A 10155-nucleotide genomic window follows, 5' to 3' on the forward strand; every position below is an offset into this window, starting at 1 on the left:
GCAGAAGACTTCCCCTGCTCCCCCCCCCAAATAATGCGCAAAAGTAATGCTGGAAACATTACAATTACTCCTCAAAAGTAATGAAGTTACTACTACTACCAGCTAAATGTAATGAAGTTCCCCACTCGTTACTCAAAAAAGTAATAAATTACAAGTAATTCATTACTTGTAACTAGTTACTTCCAAGCTCTGTTCCAGAGAGTCTCAGACTGGGAGTGCAGAGGTAGGAACTTTGAGGTACAACAGGGCTTGAATGGGCACCACTGACTCCCTACCCCATCAGGACTGCTGGTTGGAGGAGGGAAGTACAAGTAGTCAATATCATCAGAGACTTCAAATGTACAGAGGAACAGGGAGTCCTGCTGATATACTTATCAGTACACCAGAATGGAGGTTTCTCCACTAGGGGGCTTTTAGGGCTTCCTTATAGTTTAAATGGAAAAATCAACCTTCATCGGATCTTTAGATACCAGATTTGAAAAATATAGTGGCGGCCCAAATAGCACATGCCAGTTGGAGACAGGGATGGGGCTGCTGTGTTTGGAGGGCAGCAGCCCCATAATTTAACATTGCCAGAGGTTGAACTTCTGCCCAAGGTGTAGCAAACCCCCAACTATCATAAGATGTGGGGTGAAACAGGGGGTATAATGCTGTATTTTTAAAATATTGATCCTCTTTAAGATGGGTTTCTTATTGAATCTAATGGAAGGCAGAAACTCTTTCCCCCTGAAAGCTCTTAATGGAGAAGTTTCAATTTTGGTGTACTAGTAGGAGATGCTTGGTTTACTACAGGAACACATACTCTTCTTGGTCAGTCTGGTGCCACTGTCTCATATGAAAAAGTGCTGCCTTCTCTGAGTTTTGGCAGCTTGCCAGCAGCCTACTGGCCTTTAGCCTGCCTATCCACTTGCCTGCCCAATGACTCAGGGTCCTTGCCTGCTCTTGAGCCTGAGTGCTTGACAAGGACCTTTAGAACCAGAGCAGTGCCAACAATCCAAGCTTGATGGGGAGCCCCAAACCCCTAACCCTAGATCAAGTGTGACTAACCTATGATGCCCCAAATGTTTTTCACATAACAAACCACATAATCTCTGACTATTGACCATCTTGGCTGGGGCTGATGGGAGTTGGTCCAACAACATATGGAGACCACAACTGCTCTAGATCATTTTTTGTTTAAATCCTAAAGGCTCCTTCTATTAAGACCTGGATCTATTAGGATCTAGAGTGACTAGATTTCAGGATTTATCTTGAAGATTTGTGTTGTTCAGGTGTTAGCAGTCCTGTTCCCACTATGCGTTCATTGAACAGTAGCTCAACCCCAAGATAAGGACGGTTTATCTAAGCCCATCTCTACCTTTAAGGGTGTTAAACAGGGGTGCATTTTAGCCCCAATTTGTTTAATTTTTATATTAACTCCCTGGTTAAAACTCTATCACCAATAGGAACACACCAACCTAGATTGTCAAATTCTTGTCCATTCTTCTTTATGCTGATGATGTTGTCCTCCTTTCGCTGACATCTATTGGGTTGAGACGTTTGTTGAGTGCCCTTGCTAGTTACTGTAAAAAAGAACTCCTGGAGATCAACTATGACAAATCGGAAGTTATGGTTTTTACCAGGAAGAGATTAAAACATCGATGACAGATCAATGAGCATCCTATAGAGCAGGTAACAGGTACCTCGGGTTGAGACTACACTCCTCAGGAACATGGCGACTCCAAACAAAAGTCATTGCTCAGTTACTATATGGTGCGCAAATATGTATTTACGATAACTATGCTCCTTTTGAAATTGTTCAAACAAAATTCTTGAGAACTATTCTTGGCACTCCATCCTGCGTCCCCAATCCTATCTTATGTGACTCATCACGGTAGAAGCCCGTATATCGATGTCCAAATTTAAATTCTGGCTAAAATGTTTGCACCCGTGGGACTAGCCCCACTTACGTTAATTGATGCTTTCTACACAAAATGAAAAAAGTCCTTAACCACTAAATTATCATCTTTAAGGTTCTCCTTCTCTATGATTTTGGTGCTAGGCTACTCTAAAGCAAAATCCTGCATCTTCCAACAAATTTATGACATTGAATTGCAAAGTCATTTAGCCCAGGTGGCAGCATACTCTGATTTTAGGTATAATACAAGGCCATTTGCTCCTAAGAACATAAGAACATAAGAAGAGCCTGCTGGATCAGGCCAGTGGCCCATCTAGTCCAGCATCCTGCTCTCACAGTGGCCAACCAGGTGCCTGGGGGAAGCCCGCAAGCAGGACCCGAGTGCAAGAACACTCTCCCCTCCTGAGGCTTCCGGCAACTGTTTTTCAGAAGCATGCTGCCTCTGACTAGGGTGGCAGAGCACAGCCATCATGGCTAGTAGCCATTGATAGCCCTGTCCTCCATGAATTTGTCTAATCTTCTTTTAAAGCCATCCAAGCTGGTGGCCATTACTGCATCTTGTGGGAGCAAATTCCATAGTTTAACTATGCACTGAGTAAAGAAGTACTTCCTTTTGTCTGTCCTGAATCTTCCAACATTCAGCTTCTTTGAATGTCCACGAGTTCTAGTATTATGAGAGAGGGAGAAGAACTTTTCTCTATCCACTTTCTCAATGCCATGCATAATTTTATACACTTCTATCATGTCTCCTCTGACCCGCCTTTTCTCTAAACTAAAAAGCCCCAAATGCTGCAACCTTTCCTCGTAAGGGAGTCGCTCCATCCCCTTGATCATTCTGGTTGCCCTTTTCTGAACCTTTTCCAACTCTATAATATCCTTTTTGAGATGAGGCGACCAGAACTGTACACAGTATTCCAAATGCAGCCGCACCATAGATTTATACAACAGCATTATGATATCGGCTGTTTTATTTTCAATACCTTTCCTAATTATTGCTAGCATGGAATTTGCCTTTTTCACAGCTGCCGCACACTGGGTCGACATTTTCATCGTGCTGTCCACTACAACCCCGAGGTCTCTCTCCTGGTCGGTCACCGCCAGTTCAGACCCCATGAGCATATATGTGAAATTAAGATTTTTTGCTCCAATATGCATAATTTTACACTTGTTTATATTGAATTGCATTTGCCATTTTTCCGCCCATTCACTCAATTTGGAGAGGTCTTTTTGGAGCTCTTCGCAATCCCTTTTTGTTTTAACAACCCTGAACAATTTAGTGTCGTCAGCAAACTTGGCCACTTCACTGCTCACTCCTAATTCTAGGTCATTAATGAACAAGTTGAAAAGTACATGTCCCAATACCGATCCTTGAGGGACTCCACTTTCTACAGCCCTCCATTGGGAGAACTGTCCGTTGATTCCTACTCTCTGCTTTCTGCTTCTTAACCAATTCCTTATCCACAAGAGGACCTCTCCTCTTATTCCATGACTGCTAAGCTTCCTCAGAAGCCTTTGGTGAGGTACCTTGTCAAACGCTTTTTGAAAGTCTAAGTACACTATGTCACCTCTATCTATATATCACCTCTATCTATATGCTTGTTGACACTCTCAAAGAATTCTAATAGGTTACTGAGACAGGACTTTCCCTTGCAGAAGCCATGCTGGCTCTGCTTCAGCAAGGCTTGTTCTTCTATGTGCTTAGTTAATCTAGCTTTAATAATACTTTCTACCAGTTTTCCAGGGACAGAAGTTAAGCTAACTGGCCTGTAATTTCCAGGATCCCCTCTGGATCCCTTTTTGAAGATTGGCGTTACATTTGCCACTTTCCAGTCCTCAGGCATGGAGGAGGACCCGAGGGACAAGTTACATATTTTAGTTAGCAGATCAGCAATTTCACCTTTGAGTTCTTTGAGAACTCTCGGGTGGATGCCATCCGGGCCCGGTGATTTGTCAGTTTTTATATTGTCCATTAAGCCTAGAACTTCCTCTCTCGTTACCACTATTTGTCTCAGTTCCTCAGAATCCCTTCCTGCAAATGTTAGTTCAGGTTCAGGGATCTGCCCTATATCTTCCACTGTGAAGACAGATGCAAAGAATTCATTTAGCTTCTCTGCAATCTCCTTATCGTTCTTTAGTACACCTTTGACTCCCTTATCATCCAAGGGTCCAATCGCCTTCCTAGATGGTCTCCTGCTTTGAATGTATTTATAGAATTTTTTGTTGTTGGTTTTTATGTTCTTAGCAATGTGCTCCTCAAATTCTTTTTTAGCATCCCTTATTGTCTTCTTGCATTTCTTTTGCCAGAGTTTGTGTTCTTTCTTATTTTCTTCATTCGGACAAGACTTCCATTTTCTGAAGGAAGACTTTTTGCCTCTAAGAGCTTCCTTGACTTTGCTCGTTAACCATGCTGGCATCTTCTTGGCCCTGGCGGTACCTTTTCTGATCTGCGGTATGCACTCCAGTTGAGCTTCTAATATAGTGTTTTTAAACAACTTCCAAGCATTTTCGAGTGATGTGACCCTCTGGACTTTGTTTTTCAGCTTTCTTTTTACCAATCCCCTCATTTTTGTGAAGTTTCCTCTTTTGAAATCAAATGTGACCGTGTTGGATTTTCTTGGCAATTGGCCAGTTACATGTATGTTTAATTTAATAGCACTGTGGTCACTGCTCCCAATCGGTTCAACAACACTTACATCTCGCACCAGGTCCCGGTCCCCACTGAGGATTAAGTCCAGGGTTGCCGTCCCTCTGGTCGGTTCCATGACCAACTGGTCTAGGGAATAGTCATTTAGAATATCTAGAAACTTTGCTTCTTTGTCATGACTGGAACACATATGCAGCCAGTCTATGTCCGGGTAGTTGAAGTCACCCATTACTACCACATTTCCTAGTTTGGATGCTTCCTCGATTTCATATCTCATCTCAAGGTCTCCCTGAGCATTTTGATCAGGGGGACAATAGATCGTTCCCAGTATTAAGTCCCTCCTGGGGCATGGTATCACCACCCACAACGATTCTGTGGAGGAGTCTGCCTCTTTTGGGGTTTCGAGCTTGCTGGATTCAATGCCTTCTTTCACGTATAGAGCGACTCCGCCACCAATACGTCCTTCCCTGTCCTTCCGATATAGTTTATATCCAGGGATAACCGTATCCCACTGGTTTTCTCCATTCCACCAGGTCTCGGTTATGCTCACTATATCAATGCTCTTCTCTAAGACCAAGCACTCCAGTTCTCCCATCTTGGTTCGGAGGCTCCTAGCATTAGCGTACAGGCACTTGTAAGCAGCGTCTCTCTTCAAGTGTCTTTGGCACTTGTGGTTAGGCCTGTGGTAATTTTGCTCTTCTGAATTTATATCCTGTGCCCCTGCTCTCACAATGCCTACTTCTAGGCCTACCCCTTTTAAAATTTCATCATTTCTTTGGTTTTTATCCCAGGGGGGAGGTTTATTCCGAACCGGACCTTTCTCAGCTCCTGTCGGGTTTCCCCCCTCAGTCAGTTTAAAAGCTGCTCTGCTACCTTTTTAATTTTAAGTGCCAGCAGTCTGGTTCCATTCTGGTTCAAGTGGAGCCCGTCCCTTTTGTACAGGCCCGGCTTGTCCCAAAATGTTCCCCAGTGCCTAACAAATCCGAACCCTTCCACCCGACACCATCGTCTCATCCACGCATTGAGACTGCGAAGCTGGGCCTGTCTGGCTGGTCCTGCGCGTGGAACTGGTAGCATTTCAGAGAAAGCCACCTTGGAGGTCCTGGCTTTCAGCATCCTACCTAGCAACCTAAATTTTGCTTCCAGGGCCTCACGGCTGCATTTCCCCATGTCGTTGGTGCCAACGTGCACCACGACCACTGACTCCTTCGCAACACTGTCTACCAAACTATCTAAACGACGGGCGATATCCGCAACCTTCGCACCAGGCAGGCAAAACACCTTGCGGTCTACACACCCATCACACACCCCACTGTCTATGTTCCTAATGATCGAATCACCCACTACAAGGATCCCTCCACCCCCTGGAGATATATCCTCAGCACGAGAGGATAGCTGCTCATCCCCCAAGGAATGGGTCCCTTCTAAGGGATCATTTCCCTCTTCCTCAGCTGGATGCTCTCCTTCCTCGAGACCATCGTTCTCCATGATAGCAGGAGAGCTATCATCCTTGGAGTGGGACACAGCTATAACGTCCCTGAAGGCCTCCTCCACACACCTCTCTGCCTCTCTCAGCTTTTCCAGGTCCGCCACCTTGGCCTCAAGGAAATGAAGTCGTTCCCGGAGAGCCAGGAGCTCATTGCACCGAGAGCACACCCACGACTTCTGTCCAACAGGCAGATAGTCGTACATGCTGCAGGCGGTGCAAAACACTGGAAAGCCCCCACACCCCTGCTGGCTTCTTACCTGCAAAGTTTTGTTTAAGGTTTATTACGTCAATGGGTTGGAGACTGCGGTTTAGTTGAGGTCAGGGAACAGACGGGCAGAGTGGGGGGCCCTGGCCTCCTCGCCCTGCTGCCGAACTCGCTCTGCTGCTTAACTCGCCTTGACGCTTCATCTAGCTCGTGGAGCCTGCTCACTATTTGTTTAACCTGACCGTCCCCAAATTTAGAAATGGATTTACACTAGACAAATTTAACATCTTACCCTCGGCACTCTTGGAGGGCAGGTTTAAAAAAATTCCGTATGCTGAGTGGGTGTGCCCTTGTGATGACGGAGCAGTAGAGTCTGTGGGTCATATTTTACTCCACTGTTCATTTTACCGTGACCTCCGTTCTGTTTTAATTACTCCAGTTCTACAAAGAATCCCTACTAGAGACGAAGCTTCCTATGTAGAGTACCTTTTAACTGACCTAATTCCCCAGGTATCAGCTAAGGTAGCCAGTTTCTGTGCAGCTGCCATGCTCTGCAGAAAGTCCTTGGTAAATTCACAACCTACATAAGATTTAGAACTGGTTTTTTTAAAAATAGAATCCCCCAGAACTTTTAAAGTCTGAATTTTAACGATAATTGTTTGCTGTAAAGATGTATATTTGTTTGCTGGTCTATGACTGTAATAAAATTTAACTATCTATCTATCTTGAAGATTTGGGATTTAACCTACTTGGGAGTCCTATGTAGACATTATCTGCCCCACATCCAGTGAATATGTGAAAGGGGAGCAGGATTGTGCTCACTAGCCTTACCTCTGACACCATTGTGTCTGCTCATCACATCCACAACTGATCAAGTACCTGTACATTCAATGTAAGGATGCTAACATGGATACAGATGTACACATGTAGGATTCTTCCAAGCAGGGATCCTGGCAGAGTGTGTGTGTGTGTGTGTGTGTGTGTGTGTGTGTGTGTGTGTGTGTGTGTGTGTAAAATCCCATCAATCCCCTTTGGCAATTCTACCTTACCAAGCATTTCCTTTTTTAAAACTTGAGCATTTGATTTCTCTTTGTATAGCATTTGTTGCACGTCTACATGTTGAATTTCATTTTATCAGACTTGCTTCATCAGTCTGATATCATTTTGATTCCTTCTGCCACCACCTGCTGTGGTTCGAAGCGAGAGCCTGGCATGTCACAGTGGACAAAGACGGAGGGAAGCCAGGCAGAATATAACTAGACTCTGCTCAGCACTAGAGCAAAGCAAAGCTAGAGAAGAAAGCTGAATTCCCCCCTCTAAGGGTTTCAAGGCCCTGTTTGGGGCAAATCACTGAAGCCTTTGGGCCGTGACCCCCAGGGGGGCCATGAAGTAATCCAGAGGGGGCCACGAACAGGAAAGAAATGAATTGTTTATTAATTTTTTTAAAAAAATATTCACTTCCTGTATGCTGGATGCTCCCCATTGCTGCTGCAGATGACACCTCCACCTTGCTCCAAACGAGAGGGGAGGACTTTGCTAAAGCACCAGAGCGTCTTTCAGGCATGCCAAGGACAGGCATCTGCCTATATCACATATGGCAGATGCCAAAGGAGGCTGAAGGGGGTGCTGCCAGGAAGAAGAGGGGGTTACTCCCCTGGCTCCTCGCATTGTCGCTGCTGACGATACCCTTACTCAGAATGAGAACAAGGGCTTTTTGGGAAGCAAAAAGAAGCAAGGCTATAAGGAAAGGTTGCTTTCCTCCTTCCTTCTTGGCAGCTAGATTGCCTGCCTTTCTTGATTCCTGCTTCGCTGCCACCTCCTTTTAAAAATTATTCTTATAGGCTGCCCAGATCTTGCTTTCAGCCCAGATGGAGCCAAGGAGCAGTGAGGAAGCTCAGGACTTGCACACACACCCATCTCTCCAAGATGCTGCAGCAGTTCAGGGTTTTTTCCCTCCCACATGCCCAAATGCATGTACGCCTACAGATGCTTGCAGGAGGGGCAGGTGTGTTTACTTGTGTCCATGAGCTGACCTGTCTTCTACTCCACTCTCATTCCCCAAGTGCACGCTAACCATGTTATCAGTTCAGATTATCATCCCAAGGCCTAAAAGCACTAACCCCCCTCCTCAATCTGTCCACCTTTTTGTCTTCATAATCAAGCATCCCCACCAATACCACATTACTGCTTCTTGATGATGATTATTTTAAAAAAGCTCAGCAGGTTGGCTGAGGCTGGGGTCCACATACTGCAGCTGAAATGTATTTATTTATTTAATTATTATTGCATTTATATCCCACCTTTCCTCCAAGTTCCTCAAGGTGGTTCCCCTCCCCCCTTTCTATTTTATCCTTACAGTTACCCTATGAGATAGGTCAGACTTAGAGACTGTGTCTCGCCCAAGGTCACCCAGTGGGCTTCATGGCTGGGTGGGGATTTGAACCTGGATCTTAGTCCAACACTGTAACCCACTGGTGTTGGGGGACAGGACTGTACATCTTCAGACTGTGGGGGGAGAGGGGAATCCCAATTTGATTGGACCTTTGCATTAAAAAAAGAAAGCAACACCTCCTGTCTGCAGGAAGCTTTTTATGGAAAGGGATATTTGGAGATGTGATTTTGCCACACACAATTTTTTCAATTAACAGAGACTAAAATTACAATTAGCATGGGGGGGGTCATGAAATTTTTTGAGCATACAAAAGGGATCCCATACTCATAAAGGTGGGAACCACTGTATTGATCTTTTGCGGGCCATATATTTTTATTTCATTTATTTATTTATTTATTTCATTTTTAAACCGCCCATAGCTAATAGCTCTCTGGGCGGTGTACAAAACAGAGTTAAAATACCATGTTATATATCAGAGATCAGCATGAGAAAACAGATCAAAATAGGACTTCCGGGAAGGGTGACTTAGCCTGTGCCTGCTTTTGAGACGGGCTCCTGCCTCAAAAGAAGCTTATTCAGATATATCAGTCAGTTTTTTCTTTTTTTTTGACTGATTAAACTTCTCCCGGGTAGGGAGAAACGAAGAGATTAACCTCAAAGCCTATTTTTGTTGGGGCGACCAGATCTCATTAATTTATGGGACGAGGTCCAGCCGACGAAGGTGGGACGGATTTTCAACAGCAAGCTCTATCTGTTAAAGCGAACGTTCATCTTATCTTCTAAGAGAGAACGCACTAACAGGCAAGCACCCTTCTTTCTATATTTTTCTTTTACTTGACTTAAATTGTTGCTGTTTAAAAGAGATTTGCCAGATTGATCGGTTTTTGACATCTCACTGGGGAGCCGTAACTTCTCTCTGCTACGCACTAATTAATAGCTTATCTCTGTTTTTGTTGCAAAAAGCTGTCCTGGATTTGCATTCTAAAGATATACACAGAAGAGGGATTTCTATTCCAGATTTTTATTTTGAAGAATATTATATTGTCTGAGACTACTCTCTTTTTGGTCTATTTTATTTTGACGAATCTGTTTCCTGACGACCGCCATTAATTGTTTCGATCCTGGGAACTGCATTTTGTTTACTTAAGCATGGAGAGATAAGGCTGTCTGCTCTGTTTATACTGTGATGTCACCAAGTTTGGAGTATTAACCCAATTGTTGCTGAAATAAGAAGTGGTTTTCCTATATTTTTCTTTTAAAATGGCAATTAAGAAAGTGGCTGAGAATCTGGAAATAACTATGTTTCAGAAAATAATGGATGAGATTGAGATAACGAAACAAAACCTGCGACAGGGTTGTAAGGAGTTGAAAATTGAATTGAGTAAAATGACGCAGGAGATTAAAGATATAGGGGTCCCTGTGAGAGAGGTGACCCTGGAAGGGGTCCCTGTGAGAGAGGAGACCCCGGAGATTGGAACAAACGTGGAACAGGAAAAAGATTTGGAGTCTATGGACTTTAGAAATAAAA

At 44.2% G+C, this 10155-nt stretch overlaps 1 non-coding gene across 1 annotated transcript; it reads right to left on the bottom strand.

Annotated features, from left to right (window-relative positions):
• Nucleotides 1–1234: 1234 nt before the first annotated feature.
• LOC133389897 (U4atac minor spliceosomal RNA) lies at nucleotides 1235–1337 on the bottom strand. The gene has a single exon (XR_009764203.1). It is a non-coding gene; the product is annotated as a U4atac minor spliceosomal RNA (small nuclear RNA).
• Between the last annotated feature and the right edge of the window lie 8818 nt (nucleotides 1338–10155).

Source organism: Rhineura floridana, chromosome 7 (genome assembly GCF_030035675.1).
Source record: "Rhineura floridana isolate rRhiFlo1 chromosome 7, rRhiFlo1.hap2, whole genome shotgun sequence".
Classification (NCBI taxonomy): Eukaryota; Metazoa; Chordata; class Lepidosauria; order Squamata; family Rhineuridae; genus Rhineura; species Rhineura floridana.